The sequence below is a fragment of the Zalophus californianus genome, chromosome 9 (assembly GCF_009762305.2).
Source record: "Zalophus californianus isolate mZalCal1 chromosome 9, mZalCal1.pri.v2, whole genome shotgun sequence".
Taxonomy (NCBI): Eukaryota; Metazoa; Chordata; class Mammalia; order Carnivora; family Otariidae; genus Zalophus; species Zalophus californianus.
The window spans coordinates 73,159,044-73,175,854 of record NC_045603.1 but is presented as its reverse complement, the minus strand read 5'-3'; the positions used below and the strand labels follow the sequence as shown (position 1 = coordinate 73,175,854).

At 34.4% G+C, this 16,811-nt stretch overlaps 1 long non-coding RNA gene across 1 annotated transcript in view; it reads left to right on the top strand.

Moving 5' to 3' along the window:
* The window catches only part of LOC113921839, a 55,838-nt gene that overhangs the window by 20,277 nt on the left and 18,750 nt on the right, over positions 1–16,811 (top strand). Inside the window, exon 3 of the long non-coding RNA XR_003519830.1 lies at positions 948–1,060. This is a non-coding gene — a long non-coding RNA (uncharacterized LOC113921839). The remainder of the gene's footprint in view (positions 1–947; positions 1,061–16,811) is intronic.

Sequence of the window (16,811 nt, the reverse complement as noted above, 5' to 3'; positions counted from 1 at the left end):
ATTTTTATTTATTCATTTGAGAAGGAGTGAGAGAGAGAGCTGGAGGGAAAAGGAGAGAGAATCTGAATCAGACTCTGCTGAGTACAGAGCCCAACATGGGGCTCAATCTCATGACTGTAAGATCATGACCTGAGCCGAAACAAGAGTCGGACACAGCCAACTGAGCCACCCAGGTGCCCCCCACAAATCAAGTATTTTTCTAGACATTTTAAATAATAAACTTAAAAGATGCTTATGGTAAAAAAGAAAAAAATTAAACATTGTAAAATGATATAATGGAAAACAATAGCCCTTCCTTACCAACTCATTATTCCCATTTCCCAGAGATAGCCACAATTATTGTTTTGTGTTTAGCCTTTCAGAAATGTGCTATGCATATATACTCATACTATTATGTAATTTCATATATATTTTACCTTTAAAAAGGTATTCTCATGGTTCCTACTAAGGCCGGAAAGCTGAGTATCACAGGTGAAAAATATGTGTTCAAAAGAGATGTGCTATGTAGATAATGCTTAGGTCATTCCATAGCCATCTCCTATTTCCAGCCTATATATGAGAAGTCTAGAGAAATTGAAAAGTGAGGATTTCTTTTAAGAGCATTATTACTGTGTATACTTCTCTCTTGTAGCAAGCCAAATAAGAAATGCGTCAGGAAATGTATTTATTGGGGCACCTGGGTGGCTCAGTTGTTAAGCATCTGTCTTCGGCTCCGGTCATGATCCCAGGGTCCTGGGATCGAGCCCCACATCAGGCTCCCTGCTCCGCGGGAAGCCTGCTTCTCCCTCTGCCACTCCCCCTGCTTGTGTTCCCTCTCTCACTATATCTCTCTGTGTCAAATAAATAAATTAAAAAAAAAATGCATTTATTGAGAATAGGGGTGTCTGCCAGGAGAAGGACCTACATGCAATAGTGTTTTTCCCTTTCCTCCCCACCTCCCTACCTAGATACTTACTGAGCTGCAGAAACCTGCTGAACAAGTGTTACAGGACAGAAGTAGAGCTTGGTGACAGAAATGGGAGAAGTTGACTGTTGCCCACTGGGATTGATGTAAACAGAGGTAAGCATTTGATTCTTTCCTAGAAAAATTGAGTGAAGAGGATTTCTGCTTCTGGCTGTATGGTATACTAGACGTTCATTGAATCCCCCTTCTGATATATCAAACATTCTAGATAAAAACTTACATACAGATAAACACCAAAGGCATGATCCATGAAATAAATTATTGATAAGCTAGGTTGAATTAAAAATTAAAAACCTCTGCTCTGTGAAGATACTGTAAAGAAAATGAGAAAACAAGCCATAGATCAGGTGCAAACATTTGCAAAAGACACATCTGATAAAGGACTGTTATCCAAAATATACAAAGAACTCTTAAAACTCAACAGTAAGAAAACAAATAACCCAATTAAAAAAATAGTCAAAGACCTTAACAGACACCTCAACAAAGAAGGTACAGTATACAGATGGTAAATAAGCATAATGAAAAGATGATCTATGTCATATGTCATTAGGAAAATGCAAATGAAAAGAATGAGATACCACTACCCACCTAACAGAATACCCAAAATCCTGAACACTGACCACGCCAAGTGCTGGCAAGGATGTGGAGCGACAGGAACTCTCATTCATTGCTGGTGGAAGTGCAAAATGATACAGCCACTTAGGAAGACAGTCTGGTGGTGTCTTATTTTATTTTATTTTTTTAAATAATTTTTTATTGTTATGTTAATCATACATTACATCATTAGTTTTTGATGTAGTGTTCCATGATTCATTGTTTGTGCATAACACCCAGTGCTCCACGCAGAATGTGCCCTTTGACAGTCTGGTGGTGTCTTAAATCTAAACATACTTTTACTCAATCAAGCAACTGTGCTCCGTGGTATTTACCCAAAGGAGTTGAAAACTTATGTGCACACAAAAATCTGTATACAGATGTTTATAGCTGCATTATTCATAATTGCCAAAACTTGGAAGCAACCAAGATGTCTTTAAGTGGGTGAATGGATAAACAGTGGCAAATCTAGACAATGGTATATTATTCAATGCTAAAAAGAAATGAGCTATCAAGCCATGAAAAGACATGGAGGAAACTTAAATGAATGTTACTAAGTAAAGGAAGCCAATTTGAAAAGGCTACATAGTGTATATATACAACCACATGACCTTCTGGAGAAGGCAAAACTATGGAGATACTAAAGATTAGAGTTTCTGGGTGCCTGGGTGGCTCAGTCGCTAAGCATCTGCCTTCAGCTCAGGTCATGATCCCAGGGTCCTGAGATCGAGCCCCGCATCGGGCTCCCTGCTCCACAAGAGGCCTGCTTCTCCCTCTCCCATTCCCCCTGCTTGTGTTCCCTCTCTCACTGTGTCTCTCTCTGTCAAATAAATAAATAAAATCTTTAAAAAAAAAAAGATCAGAGTTTCTAGGAATTGGGGAGAGGGAGGGATGAATAGGCAGAGTACAGAGTATTTCTAGAACAGTGAATATTATAATGGTAGATATGATATATATGATATTATAATGGTATGATATGATATTATAATGGTAGATACATGTAATTATAAATTTGTCCAAACTCTTAGAATGTACAACATCAAGAGTGGACCCTAACGTGAACTACAGAATATGGGTGATTATGATGTGTCATTTTAGGTTCATCAATTATAACAAATGCCTCACTCTGATGTGGGATGTTAATACTAGGGAAACCTGTACATGTGTGAATGTAAGAGGTATATGGGAAATCTCTGTACCCCGGTTTTGCTGTGAACCTAAAGGTGCTGTAAAAAAATAAAGCCTTTTCTTAAAAACAAACAAACAAAACCCGTATTTAAAATGAAAAAATTAGGGGCGCCTGGGTGGCTCAGTCATTAAATGTCTGCCTTCGGCTCAGGTCCTGATCCCAGGGTTCTGGGATCGAGCCCCGCATTGGGCTCCCTACCCGGCGGGAAGCCTGCTTCTCCCTCTCCTATTCTCCCTGCTGTGTTCCCCCTCTCGCTGTCTCTGTCTGTCAAATAAATAAATAAAATCTTTAAAAAAAATGAAAAAATTAGGACAACCCTTTCGGGTCCCCTCCCTCTTCGGGAGTTTTGTACTATCACTTTGCTATTGCTCAATAAACTTTGCTTTGTTGCCCACCAAAAAAATTAATAATAAAATGAAAATGAAAAAATTAAATGCATTGTTGAACTTAGGCTAGAAACAACAAAGTTTGAACCTTTTGCCATAAAAGAGAGCTGGAGGTGGCCTTTGTCTGATCTGTGTATTAGTGTGGGCAGACCTGGGTTTTAGTAACCCATCTATACCAGGAACAAGAAGCAAAATCTGAGGTCTGAGAAATATCAGATAGGAGAAACCTCTGCCTAAAAGTAAGATCTGGAAAGAGTGATACCCTTAGTATGTAAACTAGGAAAAACTATACCAGACAATGTGAGATTGTAACTATATGTGCATGTTTTGTTTTGGATCTGGATAGAAGGGAAAAAATATATATCTCACCTCATATTTCCTAATCATAAGCTTGAGCTCCACCTATATGGCCCATAATACTCCAAGCCAACAATTTCAAGAGAATCAGATATGCAATGATTGCAGTTACAGAATTATCAGAAACAGAGTACAAAATAACTGTGTTTGATATACTTCAAGAATTAATAAACAGAAATAAAAATAAGAGACGGGAAAAAAAGACTACTGAAACTGGCTAATGAAATTTGAAAGGGAAAAACACAAACTCTAGAAATATATTTATAATTAAAACTGAAAACTCAGGATATAGATCAAATAGTAAGTTATACCTAGCTGAAGAAAGGAGGATAGACCTGCAAAATAGATCTAAAAGAATAACACAAATGTGCTTAGCACAGGGAAGCAAAGACATGAAATATAGTTGAAGAGATCTTAAGAGATATGAAGGATAGAGTGAAAAAGCCTTGCATATGTTCCATTCTAAGACCCAGAATGATTAGAGAGAATGAGGAAATTATGGATTGATTTCTTTTTTTAAAAAAAAAAAAGATTTATTTATTCATTTGAGACAGAGAGAGCATGAGCAGAGGGGGAGAGGCAGAGGGAGAAGCAGACTCTCTGCTGAGCCAGGAGCCCCAACGTGGGGCCCGACGTGGGCCCCAATCCAGGACCCAGAGATCCTGACCTGAGCCCAAGGCAGATGCTTAACCATCTGAGCCACCCAGGTGCCCCTGGATTGATTTTTATTTATGTTGCTTATGATCTTTTGGATTCCTCAATCTGAAAGTGTATGACTTTCAAGAATTCATGAAAATTTTCAGCCATTATCTTGACTCGTAATTTTTTTCAGTTTTTGTTTGAAATGTCTTTTTTCTTTTTTCTTCATTTAAAAGATGTTTCACTGAGATATAGAACTTTAATTTGCTAGTTATTTCCTCTCATCATTTTGAAGATGTCATTCCAATATCCTTTGGTTTTGGGACAGCAGTCAATCTAATGGTCATTCTTTGTAGGTTTGCTGGATTTTCTTTCCTCTACTTTTAATATCATCTGTTTGTCTTTGGTATTCTATAGAAACTCAGTAAATAAACTTGAGAGAGGAAAATGATCCCAGAAATTTCTGAGATACAGGAGGAATGGTGAACAAAGAAAAAAAGTAAACATAATTAAAGCTAAAAAAAACTAATAAAATGTTCAATTATTGCCATTTCAAGAAACCAAGATAGAATTAAATTATTATACCACACTTTTAAATTATGATGCAATTAAGTGAAAATAATTGCAAAATTATAATTCAAATAATCCCAAACTTTTAGAAATTAAAAAAAAATTTTCTAATGGAAATTTGGACATATTATCATTAAAAGAGAAGAATAATATAAAAACTTCTTATAAGAAAATTAGAAAATTAATTTTTCAAAAGTATTTTAATAAACATTTCTAATTTAACAAATTAGGAAAAGAATAACATAATAGGTAAAAGGAAGACTATAGTAAAGAGCAAAGAAATAAAAATAGAAAACAAAATAGTGTCAACAAAAACAAAATTGGAATTTTTTTTTAAGATTTATTTTTAAGTATCTCTACACCCAGTGTGGGGCTCAAAATCACAACCCCAAGATCAAGAGTCACATGCTCCACCAGCTGAGCCATCTGGGTGCAAAATTGGAATGATTAATACAACTGTAAACTCTAATCAAAAATATAAAGGGCCAAACAACAAAAAAGAAATAAAAGGCATCCAAATTGGCAAAGTAAAACTTTCACTATTTGCAGATGACATGATATTATATATAGAAAACCTGTAAGACTCCACCAAAAAACTGCCAGAACTGATAAATGAATTCAGTTTGATTGCAGGGTACAAAATCAACGTACAGAAATCTGTTGCATTTCTATACACCAATAATGAAGCAGCAGAAAGAGAAATTAAGAAAACAATCCCAGTTACAATTGTACCAAAAACCATAAGATACCTAGGAATAAACCTAACCAAAGAGGTAAAAAACTTGTACTCTGAAAACTATAAAAGTGATGAAAGAAATTGAAGATGATACAAAGAAATGCAAAGACATTCCTTGCTCATGGATCAGAAGTACAAATACTGTTAAAATGTTTATACCACCCAAAGCAATCTACACATTTAATTCAATCCCCATCAAAATACCAACAGCATTTTTCACAGAACTAGAACAAACATTTCTAAACTTTGTTTTGAACTACAAAAGACCCCAAATAGCCAAAGCAATCTTAAAAAAGAAAAGCAAAGCTGGTGCCATCATTATGGACTTCAAGTTATATTACAAAGCTGTAGTAATCAAAATAGTATGGTACTGCCACAAAAATAGACACATAGATCAACAGAACAGAATGGAGAGCCCAGGAATAAAACCATGATTAGATGGTCAATTAGTCTTTGACCAAGCAAGAAAACATATTCAATGGAAAAAGGACAGTCTCTTTAACAAGTTGTGTTGGGAAAACTGGACAGCTACATGCAAAAAGAATGAAACTGGACCACTTTCTTACAGCATACACAAAAATAAATTCAAAATGGATTAAAGACCTAAATGTGAGACCTGAAACCATAAAAAACTTAGAAGAGAACATAAGCAGTAAACTCTTTGACATCAGCCATAGCAACTTTTTTTCTAGATATGTCTCCTGAGGCAAGGGAAACAAAAGCAAAAATAAACTATTGGGACTACATCAGAATAAAAACTTCTTCACAGCAAAGGAAACAATCTATGAACCAAAAAGGCAACAAAACTAAAACAATCAACAAAACTACAGAATGGGAGAAAATATCTGCAAATTAGATATCCAATAAAGGGTTAGTATCCAAAATATATAAAGAACTTATTCAACTCAACACCCAAAAAACAAATATTCAAATTAAAAATGGGCAGAAGAGATGAACAGACGTTTCTCCAAAGAAGACATACAGATGCCCAAGAGGCACATGAAAAGATGTGCATCATCCCTTACCATCAGGGAAATGGAAATCAAAACCCCCAGAAGATTTCATCTCATACCTGTCAGAATGGCTAAAATCAACAACACAAGAAACAACAAGTGTTGGCAAGGATGTGGAAAAAAAGGAACCTCTTGCACTGTTGGTGCAAACTGGTACAGCCTCTGTGGAAAACACTATGGAAGTTCCTCAAAAAGTTAAAAATATAACTACCCTGTGATCCAGCAATTGCACTACTGGGTATTTAACCAAAGAATACAAAAACACTAATTCAAAGAGATACATGCACCCCTATGTTTATAGCAGCATTATTTACAATATCCAAGATATGCAAGCAGCCCAAGTATCCATCTATTGATGAATGGATAAAGAGGTGGTATATATATATATATATATAATGGAATATTATTCAGCCATAAAAAATGAAATCTTGCCATTTCCAATAAAATGGGTGGAGCTAGAGAGTATAATGCTAAGTGAAATAGTCAGAGGAAGACAAATACTGTATGATTTCATTCATATGTGGAATTTAAGAAAAAAACAAGCAAACAAAGGGGGGAAAAAGAGAGAGAGACAAACCAAAAAAGACACTTAACTATAGAGAACAGACATAGTAATCAAAGGAGAGGTTGGTGGGGTAATGGGTTAAACAGGTGATAGGATTAAGGACAGCACTTGTGATAAGCACTGGGTGTTATATGGAATCGTTGACTCACTATTTTGTACACCAGAAATGAATATAACACTGTATGTTAACTAACAGGAATAAAAATAAAAAGTTAAAAAAGTGATAAGGGGCACAACTTAAAAATATTAGGAATGAAGGGGAGTCTGGGTGGCTCAGTCAGTTAAGTGTCTGCCTTCAGCTTAGCTCATGATCTCAGTGTCCTTGGATCGAGGTGAGAGTTGGGCTCCCTGCTCAGCAGGGAGTCTGTTTCTCCCTCTCCCTCTGCCCCTCTCCACAATTCATGCTCTCTCTAGCTCTCTTTCTCTCTCTCTCAAATAAATAAAATCTTTAAAAAAATATTAAGAACGAATAAATAAACAAAAAAAAAACATGTAGCAGGTATTTTAAAACATTCTAAACAACCTTATGGCAAAGAGTGTTGAAATACATACAAAATAGACAAATCTCTAGAAAAATATAATTACCAATCTAAAATAGAAATCTGTATAGTTATATGGCAAAAAAATAGAACATGTATGATCATGTAGCAATAAAAGAAATTCAATCACTAGACCAAAATTCTCATAAAGAAAACTCTAGACCCATATAGTTTTATGTGCCCTACCAAACATTCAAGGAAATTTTGATCATTCATTTTTTTTCAGGAAGTATAAAAAAGGGGACATTCTCCAACTTCTTTAATGAAAATGGTATGAACTTAATATCAAATTCAGAGAAGAATGCAAAAAAAAGGAAATTATAGCCTGTATCTCCCTCCTAATTAACGAATCAATCTTAAATGAGATATTAGCAAATTTAGCCTACAAGGCATTATTAAAGTAGATACATCAAGTCAAAGTTTATTTTATTATAAGAATAGAAAGTTCATTTAATATTAGAATATCTAATTATCTGTATTAAAATTTTAATATAGAAAAACTTACTCATCATAATAGATTTAAAAAAGCATTGTATAACATTTAACAATCATTTTTGATAAAAGCTATTAGTAAACTAGGAATAGAAAGGAACTTCCATAATTTTATAAAAGATATCTACACATGTCTACAAAAATACACAAAATACAACAAGTATCCTACTTAATGGTGATAGATCAGAAACAGGAAAGGATGTCCATTATGGCTCCTCTTTTCAGCATGGTCCTGGAGGTCCTAGTTACTACAATCTGGCCAGAAAAAGAAATAAAATGTAATCGGGATTGGAAAGAAAGAAATAAAACTGTTATCATTTGCAACTGATCATCACTATTGAAAACAAAATAATCTATATACAAAATTGTTATTATCAATAAGGTTGCTAGCTAGAAATCATTATTAAAAAGTCAATTGCAGGGGTGCCTGGGTGGCTCAGTCGTTAAGCGTCTGCCTTTGGCTCAGGTCATGATCCCAGGGTCCTGGGATCGAGCCCCACATCGGGTTCCCTGCTCTGTGGGAAGCCTGCTTCTCTCTCTCCCACTCCCCCTGCTTGTGTTCCCTCTCTCACTGTGTCTCTCTCTGTTAAACAAATAAAATCTTAAAAAGAAAAAAAAGTCAATTGTATCTCTGTATACTGGCAATAAACAGATAAAACTTTTTGTTGAGGAGAAGGAATGATCAAAGACCTACAATCTGTAGACATTTAATCTGTGACAGAAATGGCAATGGAGATGAGTGGGAAAGGAGGAATTTTCCATAAAAGGCACTAGAAAAACTGAATAAGGAAGAATGTGAAAGTGTACCCTTACCTCACATCAAATGAAAAATAATAGAAATAAATCTACGTGTGTTAAAGACCTAAATATAAAAGGCAAAATTATAGACATTTTATAAGATAATACAGAAGATGGTATCCATGATCTCAGATAGGGAAGAATTTCTTAAACAAGATACAAAAAAGCACCAACTGGGGGTGCCTGGGTGGCTCAATTGGTTAAGCGGCTGCCTTTGGCTCAGGTCATGATCCCAGCATCCTGGGATGGAGTCCTGCATGGGGCTCCTTGCTCAGCAGGGAGCCTGATTCTCCCTCTCCCTCTGCCTGCCTATCTGCCTGCTTGTGATTTCTCTCTCTCTCTCTCTCTGTCAAATAAATAAATAAATATTTTTTTTTAAAAAGGCACTAACTGTAAAGGAAAAGATTGAGAAATTTGGTTACATTGAAACTAAGAACTTCTCTATCAAAACACACTATCAGTGAATCTACAATTATCTCAGAATGTAAAAAATTTTGCTGAGTTAAAAAAAAACACGTTATAATCAGAGAGTGAGACAAATTCTAAGAGACTCCTAACTCTAGGAAACAAACTGAGGGTTGCTGGTGGGGGGAGATGGGTGGGGGGATGGGGTAACTGGGTGATGGGCATTAAGGAGGGCACTTGATGTAATGAGCACTGGCTGTTATATACAACTGATGAATCACTGAGCTCTACCTCAAACTAGGAATACAGTATATGTTAATTAAGTGAATTTAAATAAAATAAAATAAATACACATTATCAAGAGTAAAGATGAGCAAAAACCTATGGAAATTTATCTGCTTACATAAAACTGACAATGGGTTAGTATGAAGAATACATAAAGTATTCCTACAATTTACTTAGAAAAAGCCAGAAAATGATAAATTTAAAAAGTGATCAAAGGATTTGAGTAAGTCTTAAATAACCTCAATCTGGAAACATCTCAAATATCAATGGAAGGTAGAATAGATAAATAAATTATGGTACAGTAGAATGTTATAGAGAAATTAACAAATGAACCACAACGTTGGTATAATTCATAAAGGTTAAAAAAAGATGTTAAGTAAAACATCATAGAAGTCATAGAAGAATATATACATAAACATTTTTAAACAAACAATTATTAGTGTCAGACCAAGTATTTTACAATTATTCATTTACTTAATCCTCTAAACAATTCAGTGATGTAACTGCTATTATTATCTTCAGTTTACAGATGCAGAAACTGATGTATAGAAAGATTAAGTCACTGCCCAAGATCACATCAATGGGGCGGGACCTGATTTAAAACCAGACAATCTGTCTCCAGGGTCTGGAATATACCTCCATTCATATAAAGTTCAAAAGCAGGCACAGCTAAGCAACATTATTATTTAGTAATATATGTGTATTTGGCAATAAATGTGGCAAAAACTATTATTAAATGTAAAACAAAACAAAACAGTACAAAATTTACAATTACCTGTTGTAGGGAAGGGAAGGGAATGCAACCTTAGAGGGAAACAGGATTCAAAGAAATTGGCAATGCTCTCTTTCTTAAGAGAGCATCTAGGAGGTGTGTATATAGATGTTAATTTTATTGTTGATGTTGTTATTCTGTAGTGTACATATCCATAACATGTAGCCTTTTTTTGGTATGCTATATTCCTGAATTAAAAAAAAAAAAAAAAGTTTAAAAAAGAGAGGTTAGCCTCTGAACCCTGAACAGAGGAAGAGTCCCTGCAGTGGAAGAGAAACCTGTACTCGAGAAGTTTTCTGTGATCTACATGTGTGCCAGAGAAGGTAGTTGGGCTGAATCCTCTTGAAAGGATCCTACCCCTACAGACACCCGGGGTAAGGGTATGTGGATAATATCTGAGAAGCCAGGGCCCGCCTGAGAGAGCACAGTGTAAGGGAGGGCTCTCTCTGGGGAGTAGGGATGGAGAGAGGTGTCCAGAGAGCTCACAAAAGCAGCCCAAGAGAGAAGAGCCAGCATCTGAATAACTGCACCAGAAAGCAGACATGAGAGGTAGTAGAAGGAGAAAGGATAAAATGGTAGAAGAACAAGTTAGAAGAGTGAAGGGAGAGCGGACGAGCTTTGAACTGGTTAAAATTAAATTCTTGATACTAGACTAGACTGGAGTCTCTGTTACCTATAAATGAGGCTTTTTGTTAATTTATGAAAGTGACAGGGAAAAATTAAGGGGATCTGCCTGAGATACTGTCCAAAAAAGGAAGATTTTGCAGAGCTTGTTTGAAGCCCAGTGGGGAGAACCAGTAAAGATGTTTCCCACTTGCACTTTACCAAGTTCAATAAACTAATTCAGATTATATAGTGACACTTTAAGACATGGGCTTAAATTGTGCAGGTCCACTTATATGCAGATTTTTTCCTATAAATACAGTAGCATACTGTAAATGTATTTTTTCTTTCCTATTATTTTCATAATAACATTTTCTTTTCTCTAGCTTACTTTATTGTAAGAATACAGTATATAATACATATAACATACAATATGTGTGTTAATCAAATATTTATGTAATCAGTATGGCTTCCAGTCAACAGTAGGCCTATTAGTAGTTAAGTTTTGGGGGAGTCAAGTTACACACAGGTTTTTGACTGTGTTGGGGATCAGTGCCCCTAACGCTGGCATTGTTCAAGGGTCAACTGTATACAAATGTCTATTCCTTTACCTTTTAAAAATAACTTTATTGAGATATGATTCAAATATTTTAATGTTCAGCCTTTCCAGGTACAATTCAGTGGCTTTTAGTGTATTCACAAGGTTGTAAAGTCAGCATCACTAACTTCAGAACATTTCATCACCCCAAAAGGATACCCTATACATATAATCAGTTACTCCCCATTTCCTGCTGCACTGGCAATCACTAAACTATTTTCTGGTGTCTATGAATTTGTCTGGTCTTGTCATTTCATATAAGTGGGATCAGGCCACTTGTGTCTGGCTCATTTTACTTAGCATGATGTTTTTAAATTTCATCTTTGATGTACCATGTACATTATGTTCCATCTTTCTATAGCTGTGTAGTATTCCATTGCATGGCTATATCATATTTTGTTTTTCTATTCATCAGTTGATAAACGTTTCAGTTTCTACTTTTTCCTGCATTATTCATAATGCTGCTATGAACATTCATGTACAAGGTTTTGGGTGAACATCTGCTTTCAATTCTCTCGAGTAAATACATAAGAGTGGAATTGCTATAGCGTATGGTAAACTCTAACATTTTTTTAAAGGTTTTTTTTTTTTAGGATTTTATTCATTCATGAGAGAGAGAGACAGAGAGAGACAGAGAGGCAGAGGGAGAAGCAGGCTTCCCGCTGAGCAGGGAGCCGGATGCGGGACTCAATCCCAGGACTCTGGGATTATGATCTGAGCTGAAGGCAGACACTTAACCAACTGAGCCACCCAGGTGCTCCTCTGTTTAACATTAGAAAATGTTAAACTTGGAAAAACTGTTTTCCAAGTACTGCATTATTTTACAACCTAGTCAGCAGTGTATGAGGGTTCCAATTCTCCACATCCTCACTAACACTTGTTCGCCTTTTATTTTAACCATTCTAAAGGGGGTACAAAGGAATCTCATCATGATTTTGATTTGCATTTCCCTAAAGACTAATGATGCTGAACATTGTTTTATGTATTTATTAACCATTAACTAATAACCATATCTTCTTTGGAGAAATGTCTATAGATCCTTTGCCCATTTTTAATCGGATTATTTGTCTTTTTATTGTTGAATTGGAAAAGTTCTTTATATATTCTAGATAAAGTGCCTTGTGCTATATATGATTTGCACATATTTTCTCCCATTCTACGGGTTTTTTACTTTCTTTATGATGTCTTTTGAAATACAAATTTTCTTAATTTTGAGGAAATTCTATCACTCATTTTTTTCTTTTGTTGCTTGTGCTTTTGTCTGTATCTTTTTTTATACACAAATGTAATCGTATTATACCCATGATTCCTCAACTTGCTTTTTCTTATTAATAGTTCTTGGGTATCTTTCCACATCTCTCTTTCTCTCTCTCTTCTTCTGTCTCTCTCTATCTCACACACATATAAAAACATGCACATCTATCTATCTATACTATATATTATTTTATAACAGCATAGTATCTTATTTTATGTAGGTAAATAAGAAGTTCTCCATTGATGGACATTTAGGTTTTTACAGCTTTTTGCTATTTTAGCCAGGCAAATATTCTGAGACTATATCCTCATATACATGTGTTAGTATACCAATATTGTATATTTCTAATTGTGAGAGTGTTGGGTTAAAGAGTACTTCTATTTGAAATTTTGGAGATACTACCAAATTATCTTCAGTGATGTTATATGTTTTTTATATATATTATTCCCTAATAGTGTTTGAGAATGTCTTGCATACACAGTGTACAACCAAAATTTTTAGCTTTACCCATCTGATAAGTCAAAAATGGTATTTTGTTTTGCCTTTCTTTTGTTTGAGGTTGACCATGTTTTATATGGTTATTAGACATTTGTATTTCCTTTTGTATAAACTATTCCTTTATAAACTTTGCCCATTTTTCTAGTGGATTGTCTTTTTATTGAATTTTCAGAACACTGTATTTTTAAAAATTTTGCATTTTCTCAGTTATATATGTTGTAATATTTTTCTTATTTTGTTACTTTCTTTTGAATTTCCTTATTGACTTTTTGTTGTAAAGAGGTTTAGGATGCCTTTTTAATTAAATTTCCTACTCTTTTTCTTATGAACTTCAGCAAATGTTTTTTTCCTCTTTTTTCTTAATTTTCTCTAAGGACTTTTTCCTATTCAAATTTTGAAGAACCTGACATCATTGGCTCTTCTTTTTCTTGACTTAATTATAAAAACCACTGCACATAATTCTTTGAAAACTTAATTGCCTAGAATAGGCAATATGTCATGTACATAAGCCCAGTGAATAAATATTATTGAATAATGCTTTCAAATTCATATTTAAATTTTTTACTTTTCAAGACTGTCTAAATCATTTTTTTTAATTCAAAGCTTAAAATCAAAATTGTTTGGCACATCCCTTTACCAAATAAAACCAATACAAAATAAGGTTTTAAGCATAACAAATTCTATATAACACTTGCCATTTTACCAACAAAGTTCAATGGTTTGTTCATGTTGTTCATGTTGCTGTTGCTCTTTTAATTATTGGTAGAATAACAGTTGCTTCCTGAGGGGCTGAGAAGAACAGACATTTGAGCCTTTATATTTGGAGAGAGCCTTTTGTTCAGTCCAGAAGCCCTAAAGATTCCCAAGCACCAGTCAAAAAGGGTGTTTCCCAACCCTGAGTGACACCTGAATACATGTCATCCACAACAAAAGGAGGGTTTCAATGTGTTCAGGCAGGAGATTAAACAGAGAGTCTTTTCAGAAATGAACAGAAGTGCCTAAAAGTTGCAGTTCAATTCATTTAACCTGTTACCAGAAGTCTGCTAACTTTCTTTCTTGCTTTCTGTTCCAAGCCATATCTGCAACAGTTGTGACAAGAACAAAGTAAGCCATTGTCTGCATTCTTGATCATATATCCAAACTCCTGTAATTATTCTTACAAAAATGCATAGTTTGAATTTTGTTAATAATGACATTTTGAGTTGCATAGGATGTTAGTGGTATTATTTTTCAGAGTTTTGCTTTTAAAATTAAATAAATATACTAAAGGCATATAGTTATAAAAACATTCATGGCAAAAAGACTTACAAAAGAAACTATAAGAGCTGTAGAGGCCGGCAGGAAACTCATTACCCAAAGCCTTGAGATTGAAACCAAGATCAGAATCTAATCTGTCTGACCCAAGCTAGATGATATCTGGGAACACAAATCTTATTATTTCACACCCAAGTTTAAATTTCCTTTATAATTCCTCACTGTCTAAAAAGAAAGTCCAAACCCCATAACAAAGTCCTATGAGGCCTTTCATGCGATGAACATGTTGCCTTACTATATTCGTCTCCCAACCCTAAGAAAATCTGCACTTCAGTCATTCTAAATTTGCCCCGTGCTCTGTCCATGGTATTTTCTTTTATTCCTACATATCTTTCCTGCATGGTTTGTATGTGTGTTTTCTTCATCTCAGTTAACCATTTTGCAAACTTCTATTCATCAAATTCAACCTTAATGGCTTCTCTTGGAAGGTTTTGCCGTTCCCTTAGATATAGCCTTCCCTCTTCCATTATTTTGTGACATTGTTCATTCTAGTAGTAATTATTTATGGATTTTCCTGCCCTGATACTTGGAGCTACTCAAACTGAGAGACCACTTCATATTTATGTCTGTATTTGAATTGGTTTAGAATCTAAGTCCTATGATAGAAAGAGCTATGTATTAATATTCATAACACTTCATCTTAAAAAATAAATACCTGAGAAATTGGATTAATCCATGAGAAGCTGTATTTATAATTTGGATTCTCTAGCAGTAAGCCTCAAACGCAGGACTTGCTATCTTCTGCCAGTCTAAAGGCACAATCCTCCTCATTATAAAAATCTAATTTGAAGTGATGTTATGGGCAAAATTACACAATGGAGTTGTAATTTATAATTTATTCCTTTTTTTGAGATGTAACTGACATATAACATTGTGTAAGTTTAAGGTTTACAATGTGATAATTTGATACATATGTATATTTCAAAATGTTTACCACAATAAGATTAGTTAACACATCCTTTACCTCGCATAATTACCATTTTATCGTTGTTATGATAAGAACCCTAGAGCTCTAGTCTCATAGCAACTTTTTAAAAAGATCTCTATTATTAAGATTATTGATTTGGAGGTTTATAAAATTTGTGATTATTTCTTCCAATATTGTAATGTGCAAATTATTTGAGAATATTCAATTATGGTAAAAAGGCAAGTAAACAGATGGTATGAGTAAATAAAACACATAAAAAATATAAAGCATAGATAGTAAGCTATTGATTTTTAAGTCCATAGGATATAAGTATGCATAATAAGTAAAAAGTAGCATGTCAGATACAGGCAAACTTACAACATATATGAAATATCAAGAATAAATTACTAATCTTTAACATACACCAAAGATATATAAAATTAATAGAAACGGTGATGGAGAAAAAGTGTTACTTAGAAAGAAGCATAAAGAACAATTCATGATCATGATGACCCCTGGATAATAATAACACAATTATCATCCCATTCTGGTCTCAAGTGTTCTCTTCTCAACCCAAGAAACACAAATAAAAGCCACAGTGACTCAACAGGTTAGTTTTTTTGATAGACAAATGTGTATCATTGCCCATCTGTGGGCGTCTTGTTCAAATCTCAACTATGGCTCTCGTAATCACATTATAAGCCAGGAGACCTAATATAGCAGAGAGAGACACAGGACATTTGAGCTTTGAATAAGGGATTCAGATAGTATGGTATTTTCTCTCTTAATCTAAGTGTGTTAACCTAATCAATCTCTTTTTTATGAGTTCATACTGATATCTTCAAATGATTTAATAAACTGTAGTTTAAACATATTAATTTTGTCAATAAGCCTTTCCGCTCTATGGCCCATGGGATAGCTTGCCTGGTAGTATACATGGAGACTATCATCACATCAAGGTAATTCTCCATGTGACAAGTAAAACTGTAGATTCTACTGGATTTTTTTTGGAATCACATAGCTCAAGTGAAATTACTAAATAAAAGAATAAATGACACAGGCAAGAAAATGATCTTTTCAATCAAGAACAAAACATTTATGCTAGCTAAATAATCATGAAACATTAAAAAAGTCATTGTGATTGAGGAAATAATTTCCCTGTTAAATATTAAGAGTTATGAACCCTGTTGAAAACATTCAAAATAGAAGTGATAGAGTGGAATTGGTGAAACAATAACCTGGGGAGCAAAACAAGAACTCTAATCTGGCTTCTGTCAATTCTTAGATGGCCGACTTACTTGGATTGCTTAACTTTACTGAGTTGTGGTTTCC